The sequence below is a fragment of the Nerophis lumbriciformis genome, linkage group LG24 (genome assembly GCF_033978685.3).
Source record: "Nerophis lumbriciformis linkage group LG24, RoL_Nlum_v2.1, whole genome shotgun sequence".
NCBI classification, from domain to species: Eukaryota; Metazoa; Chordata; class Actinopteri; order Syngnathiformes; family Syngnathidae; genus Nerophis; species Nerophis lumbriciformis.
The window spans coordinates 4905001-4920142 of record NC_084571.2 but is presented as its reverse complement, the minus strand read 5'-3'; the positions used below and the strand labels follow the sequence as shown (position 1 = coordinate 4920142).

At 39.0% G+C, this 15142-nt stretch overlaps 1 protein-coding gene across 1 annotated transcript in view; it reads right to left on the bottom strand.

Annotated features, from left to right (window-relative positions):
• Nucleotides 1–14310: 14310 nt before the first annotated feature.
• The window catches only part of LOC133620571 (protein kinase C and casein kinase substrate in neurons protein 3), a 46946-nt gene continuing 46114 nt past the window's right edge, over nucleotides 14311–15142 (bottom strand). Inside the window, exon 10 of the mRNA XM_061982158.2 lies at nucleotides 14311–15142. This exon is cut by the window's right edge and continues 647 nt beyond it. The gene's annotated coding sequence lies outside the window, so the exon portion shown is untranslated.

Sequence of the window (15142 nt, the reverse complement as noted above, 5' to 3'; positions counted from 1 at the left end):
GAAAAAAACAAAAAAACAAGCACTCAGGTCGTCGACCCGGCTTGTCGTTCTTCATAAATGCGCCGCAGAACAAGATGAAGGACGACGTCTTCATCTACTTGCCAGTTGGCTGCAGAGCCTGCGGGCGCTCCATGAACAACTAGTCCATTTTTTTCCCCCTTAACGTGCCAGAAGAATTTTTTGTCATGTTTCACTGCAGCCAACATCAACACTTTACAGTAAACACACACAAATGTACATGAAACTTACACACCTGAAACAACACTTGTAGACATTTGAAAACTCACACGACCCCTGCCCTTCACTCCTGTACACAATCTCTGACTAAATACCCTTCAAGTATTTATTTATACGTGTTTACCTGTCTCTTAGTGCAGTGTTTCTTAACCGTAGGGCCGTGGCAAAAAAAGCAACCATCAATTGTAATACACTTTTCCACCACTTGTGGCAATAACGCGTGAGTCTGCAAAAACTAAGTAGGTTAGATATAACTAAAATACGCACTTTCAGGAGAAATTGTGTGTGAATGCTGTGGAAATGCTAACGTTAACATGTCAACAGTTAAGATTCGACAACTTCCAGCTTGTATGGCTCAGAGGCGTGCGCTAAAGTAGCTAAAAAAAATGTTTTTTTAAAGTTAACATGCTATTTTGTTATGCTAGCATGCCAACAGTTAGCAAGAGTGACGTACCAAGTTTTCGGACTCTGAGATGTACGGTGGCAAAATAGGCAGAAAATTTAGCATGCTGACATTAGCATGCTACCAGTTAGCATGTGTCAAGTACCAAGTTATATGACTTTAAAGTATACAGCGGCAAAATACAAAAAAAAAAAAAAAATGCTAATGTTAGCATTAGCATGTTAACAGCATATGTCACGTACCAAGTTTCATGACTCTGAGGTGCATGCTATCAAAATAGGCAAAGAATGTTAACATGGTGATGTTAGCATCTTCCAAGTTATATGACTGAGGTGTCGGGTATAACAGTGTTTTTCAACCACTGTGCCGTGAGATACAGTCTGGTGTGCCGTGGGAGAATATTTAATTTCACCTATTTGGGTTAAAAATATTTTTTGCAGTAATTATAATTTGCAAATGATGTGTTGTTGTTGAGTGTTGATGCTGTCTAGAGCTTGGCAGAGTAACCGTGTAATACTATTCCATATCAGTAGGTGGCAGCCGGTAGCTAATTGCTTTGTAGATGTCAGAAACAGCGGGAGGCTAAACAAAAGGTGAGTGCCCCTAAGAAAAGGCATTGAAGCTTAGGGAAGGCTATGCAGAACGAAACTAAAATAGCTCCAAAGTAAACAAAAACAGAATGCTGGACGACCGCAAAGACTTACTGTGGAGCAAAGACGGCGTCCACAAAGTACATCCAAACATGACGTGACAATCAACAATGTCCCCACAAAGAAGGATAAAAACTGAAATATTCTCGATTGCTAAAACAAAGTAGATGCGGGAAATATCGCTCAAAGGAAGACATGAAACTGCAACAGGAAAATACCAAAAAGGGAGAAAATGCCACCAAAATAGGAGCGCAAGACAAGAACTAAAACACTACACACAGGAAAACAGCAAAAAACTCAAAATAAGTCAGGGTGTGATGTGACAGGTGGTGACAGTACACAAGTGGAGAAATGGCCGAGTTAGAGCGGGTAGGAAAATTAAGAATTTTAGTATTTTTGTCTTTTTTGGCACCGACATCTAGCATTGGAGTCAATGAGAGATTTAGCTGACTTTCTTGGCTTTGAGGGCCAACAGAAGCCAATTGGGACACATGAGCTCCATAAAAGTGACATTTTCTGAGAGGACATATGTGTCAACGTTTTCACCGAAACACACGACAGTGGGATAGAAGATGTAGCCGTGAGCACAGGTTGTTCACCAAAGAAAAAAGCCCATTTTCGGGGCTCTTATGCTCTAGTACGGGGGTCGGCAACCCGCGGGTCTAGATCTTTAGCGCCGCCCTAGTGGCTCTCTGGAGCTTTTTCAAAAATGTATGAAAAATGGAAAAAGATGAGGGGGAAAAAATATTTTATTGTTTTAGTATGGTTTCTGTAGGAGGACAAACATCAATCAATCAATGTCAATTAATGTTTATTTATATAGCCCTCAATCACAAGTGTCTCAAAGGGCTGCACAAGCCACAACGACATCCTCGGTACAGAGCCCACATAAGTGACAAAACATGACACAAACCTCCCTAATTGTCATAAAGCACACTGTTTATATTAAACATGCTTCACTGATTCGAGTATTTAGCGAGCGCCGTTTTGTCCTACTAATTTTGGCAGTTCTTGAACTCACCGTAGTTTGTTTACATATATAACTTTCTTTCTTCCTTTCTTTCTTTAGTTTATTTGGAACATGAACACACTTACATCATAATACATCACACAATTTTATATCATTTCATTTTACATCATGCCCGAAAAGGAGTAGGAAGAAGCAAAGCTTATTTAATCCTACCCCTTTCCCACTTCAAAGCGTTTACAAATATATAGAATCATTTACTGACTTTTTTATATAATAAAATAACATCTATGAATTAGTATACAACAGTTTTGTAATATGTAATTAATTAATTAATTCAGTCATTATTAACATACTGAGATGAAGAATATGTTATGTATGTTGTCTTCTCCCTGCCTTCTCTATTGGTTTTTTCAGTTTCATCCACAGTCTTTTGTCCCCAACGAGGCACACCTGCTGCTAATCATCTCCGGGCAGTATTTAAGCGCGTCTCCACCAGCTGGTTCCCGCCGGTTATTCTTCCTGAACTCTACTCTGACATGTGTTACCTTGACTCAGCTTCCCTGGTATGTTGCCTTCACATTAGTGATGGGTTGATGAGGCCTCATGAAGCGTTTCGACACATTGCAAAACTGTATTGATACTGTGTCGATACTGTGTCACTAAATACTGACATCTGCTGGACATTAAAAATCCCTACAGGCAACCTATGGACCGACTCAACTGACACTGATTTTATGACCTAGTACAGTGGTTCTCAAATGGGGGTACGCGTACCCCTGGGGGTACTTGAAGGTATGCCTGATTTTTTTTAAATATTCTAAAAATAGCAACAATTCAAAAATCCTTTATAAATATATTTATTGAATAATACTTCAACAAAATATGAATGTAAGTTCATAAACTCCGTGAAGCACAAGCTCAGGTTTGTCACTAAAATGTCTGTCAAAAAGAACTGTGAAAAGAAATGCAACAATGCAATATTCAGTGTTGACAGCTAGATTTTTTGTGGACATGTTCCATAAATATTGATGTTAAAGATTTTTTTTTTTGTGAAGAAATGTTTAGAATTAAGTTCATGAATCCAGATGGAGCTCTAATACAATCCCCAAAGAGGGCACTTTAAGTTGATTATTACTTCTAGGTGTAGAAATCTTTATTTATAATTGAATCACTTGTTTATTTTTCAACAAGTTTTTATCTATTTGTATATCTTTTTTTCCCAAATAGTTCAAGAAAGACCACTACAAATGAGCAATATTTTGCACTGTTATACAATTTAATAAATCAGAAACTGATGACATAGTGCTGTATTTTACTTTTTTTTCAACCAAAAATGCTTTGCTCTGATTAGGGGGTATTTGAATGAAAAAAAAATTCACAGGGCTACATTGCTGAAAAAAGGTTGAGAACCACTGACCTAGTATATACAATAATATAAACCAAGTCATTGTATTTCATTTAGGATTATTTCATAACTTCATATAAATAAAAATATATTTTTTGTCTTTTTTAGATACAGTCAATAAATAATGTGAACATGTATCATAAAATGGAAATCTAAGAGAACGTGTTGTGAATGAGGTTGCTTGTGGACCTGGAAAATATTATTTATCTATTTTTACACATTTTTATTAAAAAAAACAACAGTTTTTCCAACGTATTCAATTTTAGACGCTTTCTCTTCTTAGTTATTATTTCTCGGGCTGTAGAAAAGAGCCGCTCACAGGGCACAGAGGAGGCGTCAGTGCGACACAGTTCGCGTATCGGTCACGTGACCAAAACAGCTCATGATCGGTCACGTGATTTTCTAAAAGCGGTACACGCACCGACACAGGGTTTCGCTCTATGAGCTCGACGCATGCGCCGATGCATCGGTGTTGCCGGACCCATCACTACTTCACATATTTCTGTTATATTGACCTTGTTGTGTTTTTGTTTTTCTAGCCACCTTGTTTTAGAGGACTAGTTTTTTGCCACGCTGTGTGCGTTCCTGACCTTGGTTCCGCCAACCTCTGAAAGAGACTCCTTTTGTTAGATTTTCCATGGTGTGCACTAGTGATGGGTTGATGAGGCGTCATGAAGCGTTTCGACACATTGCAAAACTGTATTGATACTGTGTCGATACTGTGTCACTAAATACTGACATCTGCTGGACATTAAAAATCCCTACAGGCAACCTATGGACCGACTCAACTGACACTGATTTTATGACCTAGTACAGGGGTCACCAACCTTTTTGAAACCAAAAACTACTTCTTGGGTACTGATTAATGCGAAGGGCTACCAGTTTGATACACACTTAAATAAATAAACATATTGTCATTTGTAAGTTACATGTAAGTGTGATTTAAACAAGAATAGCTAAATAAATAAATTTATATATATAAAAAAATGGGTATTTCTGTCTGTCATTCCGTCGTACATTTTTTTTTCCTTTTACGGAAGGTTTTTTGTAGAGAATAAATGATGAAAAAAACAATTAATTGAACGGTTTAAAAGAGGAGAAAACACACAAAAAAAATAAAAAATAAAAAAAATTTTTGAAACATAGTTTATCTTCAATTTCGACTCTTTAAAATTCAAAATTCAACCGACAAAAAGAAGAGAAAAACTAGCTAATTTGAATCTTTTTGAAAAAATTTAAAAAAATTTTTATGGAACATCATTAGTAATTTTTCCTGATTAAGATACATTTTAGAATTTTGATGACATGTTTTAAATTGGTTAAAATCCAATCTGCACTTTGTTAGAATATTTAACAAATTGGACCAAGCTATATTTCTAACAAAGACGAATCAGTATTTCTTCTAGATTTTCCAGAACAAAATTTTTAAAAGAAATTCAAAATACTTTGAAATAAGATTTAAATTTGATTCTACAGATTTTCTAGATTTGCCAGAATAATTTTTTTGAATTTTGATCATAGTAAGTTTGAAGAAATATTTCACAAATATTCTTCGTCAAAAAAACAGAAGCTAAAATATTTATTATTCTTTACAATAAAAAAAAAATTTTTTTTTACATGAACATTGATTTAAATTGTCAGGAAAGAAGAGGAAGAAATTTAAAAGGTAAAAAGGTATATTTGTTTAAAAATCCTTTTTAAGGTTGTATTTTTTCTCTAAAATTGTATTTCTAAAAGTAATAAGAAGCAAAGTAAAAAATAAATGAATTTATTTAAACAAGTGAAGACCCATCCATCCATCCATTTTTCTACCGCTTATTCCAAGTGAAGACCAAGTCTTTAAAATATTTTCGTGGATTTTCAAATTCTATTTGAGTTTTGTCTCTTTTAGAATTAAAAATGTCGAGCAAAGCGAGACCAGCTTGCTAGTAAATAAATACAATTTAAAAAATAGAGGCAGCTCACTGGTAAGTGCTGCTCTTTGAGCTATTTTTAGAACAGGCGAGCGGGCGACTGATCTGGTCCTTACGGGCTACCTGGTGACCGCGGGCACCGCGTTGGTGACCCCTGCCCTAGTATATACAATAATATAAACCAAAGTCATTGTATTTCATTTAGGATTATTTCATATCTTCATTTAAATAAAAATATATTTTTTATCTTTTTTAGATACAGTCAATAAATAATGTGAACATGTATCATAACATGGAAATCTAAGAGAACGTGTTGTGGATGATTGTGGACTGGGAATTGTTTTAATTTTATTTTTTTACACATTTTTATTAAAAAAAAAAAAAAAAAATTCCGACGTATTACATTTTAGACGATTTCTCTTAGTTATTATTTCTCTGGCTGTAGAAAAGACCCGCTCACAGGGCACAGAGGAGGCGTCAGTGCGACACAGTTCGCGTATCGGTCACGTGACCAAAACAGCTCATGATCGGTCACGTGACTTTCTAAAAGCGGTACGCGCACCGACACAGGGTTTCGCTCTATGAGCTCGACGCATGCGCCGATGCATCGGTGTTGCCGGACCCATCACTAGTGTGCACTTTTTGCCCCATCTTCCTTAGTTACCATTTTTGGACTTATTAAATATTTTCATTTGTTATTGCTTCCCTTGCCTCCATTCTCCGCATCCCGGGGTCCACCCTTGAACTCTATCCTAACAGAATATCTTATTTTCAATAAGGTTGGAAGTATTTCTCATAATTCTTCTTATTTGTACTCTGTAAGCACTATTATTTTGAACAACCTCTTAAACTGGATCATATCAGTACAATTTTTAACTTCTTTACTTAATCCATTCCATCATTTAATTCCACATACTGATATGCTAAAAGTTCTAAGTGTTGTACGTGCATATAAATGTTTTAAATTATTTTTTTCCTCTAAGGTTATATTTCTCCTCTTTAGTTGAGAAGAATTGTTGTACATTCTTTGGTAGCAGGTTATAGTTTGCTTTGTACATCATTTTAGCTGTTTGCAATTTTACCAAGTCACCGAACTTTAATATTTTTGACTTAATAGGACTTGTTTTATGCCACTTCTTTTTCTGTCTCATTTTGTCCACCAAACTTTTAACGTTGTGCATGAATGCACAAAGGTGAGTTTTGTTGATGTTATTGACTTGTGTGGAGTGCTAATCAGACATATTTGGTCACTGGTTGATTAAAACATTTATTAGTAGATTGCACAGTACAGTACATATTCCGTACAATTGACCACTAAATGGTAACACCCCAATAAGTTTTTCAACTTGTTTAAGTCGGGGTCCACGTAAATCAATTCATGGTAAAAGTCACTGCATGACTGCAAGCTAATCGATGCTAACATGCGATTTAGGCTAGCTATATGTACATATTGCATCATTATGCCTCCTTTGTAGCTATATTTGAGGTCATTTAGTTTCCTTTAAGTCCTCTTGATTCAATTTATATCTCATGACACACTATCTGTATGTAATATGGCTTTTAATTTTTTGCGGCTCCAGACAAATTTGTTTTTGTATTTTTGGTCCAATATGGCTCTTTCAACATTTTGGGTTGCCGACCCCTGCTCTCGTAAATTAAAGTGTGAGCCATCCGCTTTAATGAAGAGAGGCCGATGGCGCTCGCCTCCCTCCGATGACCATGCAGCCAAAACCAAACATTGGACGTACATTTTTTTTTAACCAGGGTTAAAGTAGACGAGTGTGTAAACAAAATGAGACGTTAAGCACCCAGTTACGTGAAAGTATGGTGCGATAGGCCCATAGCGATTAGTTTTCGGAATAGCGTTGCCATTAGAGATGTCACTCACGTCAATCGGCCTGCCGATATTATCGGCCGATAAATGCTTTAAAATGCAATATCGGAAATTATCGGTATCAATTTTTTTATTATCGGTATCGGTTTTTTAATTTTTATTAAATCAACATAAAAAACACAAGATACACTTACAATTAGTGCACCAACCCAAAAAACCTCCCTCCCCCATTTACACTCATTCACACAAAAGGGTTGTTTCTTTCTGTTATTGATATTCTGGTTCCTACATTATATATCAATATATATCAATACAGTCTGCAAGGGATACAGTCCGTAAGCACACATGATTGGTCCACTAATAGTACTAACCTTTAACAGTTAATTTTACTCATTTTCATTAATTACTAGTTTCTATGTAACTGTTTTTATATTGTTTTACTTTCTTTTTTATTCAAGAAAATGTTTTTAATTTATTTATCTTATTTTATTTTATTTTTTCTTAAAAAGGACCTTATCTTCACCATACCTGGTTGTCCAAATTAGGCATAATAATGTGTTAATTCCACGACTGTATATATCGGTATCGGTTGATATCGGTATCGGTAATTAAGAGTTGGGAATATCGGATATATAAAAAGCCATTATCGAACATCCCTAGTCGCCTTGGTAAAAATAAATGTTCCCAACTTAAAGTACCGCCGTTGGCGCAAACGAGACCTTTCCGACGGTATAACATATGTGGGGGTTCGTTAATACGGTTCATCTCGTATTAAGCGTAGGAGAAACGTGCGGAAAAATGAAAGTTGAAGTATGAGCAGTGTTGGGACAAACGCGTTACTGTAACGCCGTTAGTTTCGGCGGTAACTAGTAATCTAACGCGTTATTTTTTTTTATTCAGTAATTTAGTTACCGTTACTACATGATGCGTTACTGCGTTATTTTACGTTACTTTTGATGTAGTATCGGCTAGAAACAGAAGCGCTGCGGTGTCGTTCTTCTGAATCTTCCTCTGTCACAAGCCGGAGAGAAGAAAAGAGGCGCGGTCTATGTGTGTGTGTGGGGGGGCGGGGGGTCGGGGAGGGGAGGTTTGATCCGCGGTTTGATATATGAAACAAACAAAAAAAAGTTGTTGGCACGTTCAGTCCACACACAGCGTGGTCATGGCGAGCGCAATAACGGAGGAGCTTGAACGCCCAGCGCCATTGAATCGGTGTGTTTAGAAGTGCAGATTCGGTTGTGCAAAACGAGGGTTTTAAACACATGCTGAACGTGCTTGAACCACGTTACGACATCCCGTCGCGCACCCACTTCAGCAATAAGATTGTGCCAGATCTTTATGAGCAGGAGAAGAAAAAAGTTGTGGATGAACTATCCCGAGCATCATCTGTTGCGCTCATGACAGACGGGTGGACGTCCAGCGGAACTATAAGCGCTCACTTCATCACAGCAGACTGGGAGATGAGAAGACACGCCCCCTCTACGAGAGTCACCTTGCGCAGGTACTGACACAAGCAGTGGAGGAATGGAAGATAAAGATATCCCAGTCACACGTGATAATGCCAAAAATCAAATAATTACAGAGAATAAGGCAGGACTGGGACCACAGATAGGTGCTTTGCACATGTAGTGAATTTGGCATCACAGAAGGGAATCTCAGTCAATAGGATGGAGAGCCTCTTTGGGAGGATCAGGAAGGTTTCCTACTTCCACCCAAGCACAACAGCTGCTCATGTGCTTAAGACAAAGCAAGAAATGCTAAAGCTGCCTGCTCATACATGATGTCCCAACGAGGTGGAACTCCACTTATGATATGTTGGAGCAGCAGGCAGCTATATACTCTGCATTGACCCACAACACCCTGAAGACAAATGTCACCCTGTCTGATGATGATGTGAGAGTGGCAGATGAGGTCCTCCAGGTGCTTAAACCCCTCAAAAGTGTTCCATCTCTACTGAGCACTGAAACTTCACCATCTGTGTCAATGATCCTGCCACTGAAAACAAGGATTCTACAATCCATGGCTCCAAGTGTGGAAGACAGCAGCATCACTCCAGATGTCAGGCTTTATTTCACTACCTATGTTTCAAGGAAGATGATGTTTCTTCTTATGTTGCACTTAAACTTGTTTTTTATTAATGGTCATTGGTCCAAGTTTAAAGAAAGGAGGAATGCCTTTTTATGTTGCACTGTTTTTCATTCATTATGTTAAAAGGAAAATAAAAATGTATGTCAAGTTGATCAACAGATTGTATTATTCTCCAGTGCAATAACAGTACTGAAATGAAGGCAAAAAGGGCATTAATGGGAGCTTTAAAAAAAAAAAGAAGAAAAAAAGAAGTAACTAAATACTTACTTTTCACAGTAACGCATTACTTTTTGGTGTAAGTAACTGAGTTAGTAACTGAGCTACTTTTGAAATAAAGTAACTAGTAACTGTAACTAGTTACTGGTTTTCAGTAACTAACCCAACACTGAGTATTAGCAATAACAATTTGCAGCATGTGAATGGGCCCTGGCATTGCAGCGGGCCCATAATAATCATAATGAATAATGGCAGCCTAACCATATTATTATTTATTTAAACGCAAATTCCTGCATATTAATATTGATTTTTTTTCTGCAATTTTTTGTTAAAAAAGTAAAAAACAAATGACACCACAAATTATTTAGGGGGGGTTTAAGAATATTTTAATAGGCATAACGACGCCAAGGCACGTTTAGACAAAAGCATAAGAGGCGGGCGACCATTTTAGAGACTGCTCCGAACATTAGACGGATCATACTTTTGAAAAGTCCATCCATTGTACCAAAAATATTGTCTGACTCGAAGAAAATTGAAAAGTATATGCAAAACATACACTATATTGCCAAAAGTATTTGGCCACCTGCCTTGACTCACATATGAACTTGAAGTGCCATCCCATTCCTAACCCATAGGGTTCAATATGATGTGGGTCCACCTTTTGCAGCTATTACAGCTTCAACTCTTCTGGGAAGGCTGTCCACAAGGTTGCGGAGTGTGTTTGTAGGAATTTTGGACCATTCTTCCAAAAGTGCATTGGTGAGGTCACACACTGATGTTGGTCGAGAAGGCCTGGCTCTCAGTCTCCGTTCTAATTCATCCCAAAGGTGTTCTATCGGGTTCAGGTCAGGACTCTGTGCAGGCCAGTCAAGTTCATCCATGTCTTTTTGAACCTTGCTTCGTGCACTGGTGCACAGTCATGTTGGAAGAAGAAGGGGCTCACTCCAAACTGTTCCCACAAGGTTGGGAGCATGGAATTGTCCAAAATGGTTTTTTTTATTTTTTATTTAGCCTTTATTTAACCAGGTAAAAATCCCATTGAGATCAAGGATCTCTTTTCCAAGGGAGACCTGGCCAAGAGGGCAGAAGCAAGGTTACATTAAAAACAGTAAACAACACATAAAACATCACATTTACAACATTAAAACTTGCTCACATGACACATGTGCATACAGACAAGGTAGACTGCAATCCTTTCACAGAAGCTTTAAACTCATTCAATGTAACAAGGGTTTGAAGTTTTGGTATCCTGGAGCATTCAAAGTTCCTTTCACTGGAACTAAGGGGCCAAGCCCAACTCCTGAAAAACCAACCCCACACTATAATTCCTTCTAAACCAAATTTCACTCTCGGCACAACAAAGTCCGAAATGTAGCGTTCTCCTGGCAACCTCCAAACCAAGACTACTCCATCAGATTGCCAGATGGAAAAGTGTGATTCATCACTCCAGAGAAGGCGTCTCCACTGCTCTAGAGTCCAGTGACGACGTGCTTTACACCACTGCACCCCACGCTTTGCATTGGACTTGGTGATGTATGACTTAGATGCAGCTGCTCAGCCGTGGAAACCCATTCCATGAAGCTCTCTGCGGACTGTACGTGGGCTAATTGAAAGGTCCCATGAAGTTTGGAGCTCTGTAGCAAAGTCGGCTACCTCTTCAGCATCCGCTGACCTCTCTCTGTCAGTTTATGTGGCCTACAACTTTGTGGCTGAGTTGCTGTCGTTACGTCTCGTCTCGACTACTGTAACGTATTATTTTCGGGTCTCCCTATGTCTAGCATTAAAAAATTACAGTTGGTACAAAATGCGGCTGCTAGACTTTTGACAAGAACAAGAAAGTTTGATCATATTACGCCTATACTGGCTCACCTGCACTGGCTTCCTGTGCACTTAAGAAGTGACTTTAAGGTTTTACTACTTACGTATAAAATACTACACGGTCTAGCTCCGTCCTATCTTGTCGATTGCATTGTACCATATGTCCCGGCAAGAAATCTGCGTTCAAAGAACTCCGGCTTATTAGTGATTCCCAGAGCCCAAAAAAAGTCTGCGGGCTATAGAGCGTTTTCTATTCGGGCTCCAGTACTATGGAATGCCCTCCCGGTAACAATTAGAGATGCTACCTCAGTAGAAGCATTTAAGTCCCATCTTAAAACTCATTTGTATACTCTAGCCTTTAAATAGCCCCCCTGTTAGACCAGTTGATCTGCCGTTTCTTTTCTTTTCTCCTCTGCTCCCCTTTTCCTTGAGGGGGGGGGGGCACAGGTCCGGTGGCCATGGATGAAGTGCTGGCTGTCCAGAGTCGGGACCCGGGGTGGACCGCCCGCCTGTGCATCGGCTGGGAACATCTCTACGCTGCTGACCCGTCTCCGCTCGGGATGGTGTCCTGCTGGCCCCACTATGGACTGGACTCTTACTATTATGTTGGATCCACTATGGACTGGACTCTCACAATATTATGTCAGACCCACTCGACATCCATTGCTTTCGGTCTCCCCTAGAGGAGGGGGGGTTACCCACATATGCGGTCCTCTCCAAGGTTTCTCATAGTCATTCACATCGACGTCCCACTGGGGTGAGTTTTTCCTTGCCCGTATGTGGGCTTTGTACCGAGGATGTCGTTGTGGCTTGTGCAGCCCTTTGAGACACTTGTGATTTAGGGCTATATAAATAAAGATTGATTGATTGATTGATGTTGTTCCCAAACTCTTCCATTTTCTTATCATAAAGTTGACTTTGGAATATTTAGGAGCGAGGAAATTTCACAACTGGATTTGTTGCACAGGTGGCATCCTATGACAGTTGCACGCTGGAAATCACTGAAAGCGGCCCATTCTTTCACAAATGTTTGTAGAAACAGTCTCCATGCCCAAGTGCTTGATTTGATACACCTGTGGCCAGGCCAAGTGATTAGGACACCTGATTCTGATCATTTGGATGGGTGGCCAAATACTTTTGGCAATATAGTGTATATAAGTGTGTGTATCAACTCACCAGCATGATTCGTGATCACGCTCCGAGAAGCTGGCGGCCATGTTGATGATGTCTGACTCGACTAGTGATGTCTGGATAAAGAGCAGCGTTTGACCCCCGTCACCCCGAGTCTGGAGCGCCACTCTGTGTGCGTTTGAGTGCAGACACTGGACATCTGACCCGGGCGGAGACTCCCCTCAGGGTGACGGCGTGATGACTCACATGACACACACACACACACACACACACACACTCACACACACTCACACAATGTCTGCGTCGCACATTTCAACTTTCAATAGTTTATTTCCTAAGAAAAAGGAGCTAACAAGAGAATCTTGACGGAAAAGTTACACATATATTTATATATATATATTCATATACATTCATAGAGATAAACATGATTTACCAATAGAAATAAACAAAAACATTATTTAAAGGGAAAAAAAGTGGTTTTAGAAATGTGTTTACTTCAGTTTGGTACCTTTTTAACCCAGGGGTGTCCAAAGTGCGGCCCGGGGTCCATTCTAAAAAATACTATTAAAAATATTAAAAAGTGGAACAAAACAAACAGGTGAAATGTAATGAGACTAAGTTGCAATGTTGACTAGAATAACACAAAGCTGCCATGGAGGATGTTTTGTCTTTAAAACTGTCATTGCTCAAAAAATAATAATGAATCAAAATCAATGTTTTTTTTTGTTTTTTTAATTATTAACCTATTCAAGGCTCCAATTACCGTATTTTCCGCACTATAAGGCGCACCTAAAAACCACAAATTTTCTCAAAATCTGACAGTGCGCCTTATAACCCGGTGCGCTTTATTACGATTCATTTTCATAAAGTTTCGATCTCGCAACTTCGGTAAACAGCCGCCATCTTTTTTCCCGGTAGAACAGGAAGCGCTTCTTCTTCTACGCAAGCAACCGCCAAGGAAAGCACCCGCCCCCATAGAACAGGAAGCGCTTCTTCTTCTACTGTAAGCTATCACCCGCCCCCGGAAGAAGAAGAAAAAACGCGCGGATATCACCGTACGTTTCATTTCCTGTTTACATCTGTAAAGACCACAAAATGGCTCCTAGTAAGCGACAAGGATCCGGTTCATAAAAAGACGCAATCTCTCCATCCGCACACGGATTACTACCGTATTTCACAGCAACTGATATTCCTGTGAACCGCACTGTGGAACGGGAGCACGTACGGTGAATATTCGCACCACAGGGAATGAGAAGTCATCCTTCACTGCGGTTCTAGCTTGCCATGCTAACTTCCACCCATGGTGATATTCAAAAGGAAGACCTTGCCAAAAGAGACCTTTCCAGCCGGCGTCATCATAAAAGCTAACTCGAAGGGATGGATGGATGAAGAAAAGATGAGCGAGTGGTTAAGGGAAGTTTACGCGAAGAGGCCGGGTGGCTTTTTTCACACAGCTCCGAAGGCGAACACACCTTCACTAAGACGGGCAGACAGCGCCGGACGACATACGCCAACATTTGCCAGTGGATCGTAAATGCCTGGGCAGATATTTCGGTCACAACTGTGGTCCGAGCTTTCCGGAAGGCAGGATTCACAGAACTACTGGACAACAACAGCGACACTGACTCCGATTACTTCGACGAGACGGAACCGGCCATTTTGGATCCCACGCTTGCGCAACTTTTCAATTCGGACACCGAAGACGAAGAATTCGAAGGATTTACGAATGAAGAATAACTTCAGAAGGTGAGCGCTATGTTTATTTTGTGTGTTGTGACATTAACGTTCGAGCAACATTATGTTGCTATTGCTCTACACCATTTTGAATTTTACTATGTTTGTGATTGCACATTTGCGTACATTTTGGGACAGAGTTGTTAGAACGCTGGTTTTCAATATATTATTAAAGTTTGACTGAACTATCTGACTGTTTTTTTGACATTCCCTTTAGCGCAGCGTAGGCGCGGCTTATAATCCGGGGCGGCTTATTGGTGGACAAAGTTATGAAATATGTAATTCATTGAAGGTGCGGCTAATAATCCGGTGCGCCTTATAGTGCGGAAAATACGGTACTTCACATCAAATATTCCACTTTAAAATATTTTTTCGGGGGGAAATTATTGTATAAAAACATGGAGGTTGTTTTTTTTCCCCCTATAAAACGGTTGTTGCTCAAAACATAATAATTCATCAAAATCAATTATTGACCTATTCAGGACTCCAAATATTCCACTTTGAAATAATTTTTGGGGAAAATATATTTGTCATAAAAAAAACAGGGTTTTCTTTGACAAAAACATAAAACAAATGTTTTATTTTATATTGACAGGTAGACCTGAAGTTGATCAAGAGAGTTAAGCATTAAATAATAATAATAAAAAAAATAATATATGACTTATTTTCGACAACTGTATGACTGAGATCTGGGACCAAACTTAAGGGGAGCCCTAAAGATAAAAAATATATATATTATAAAA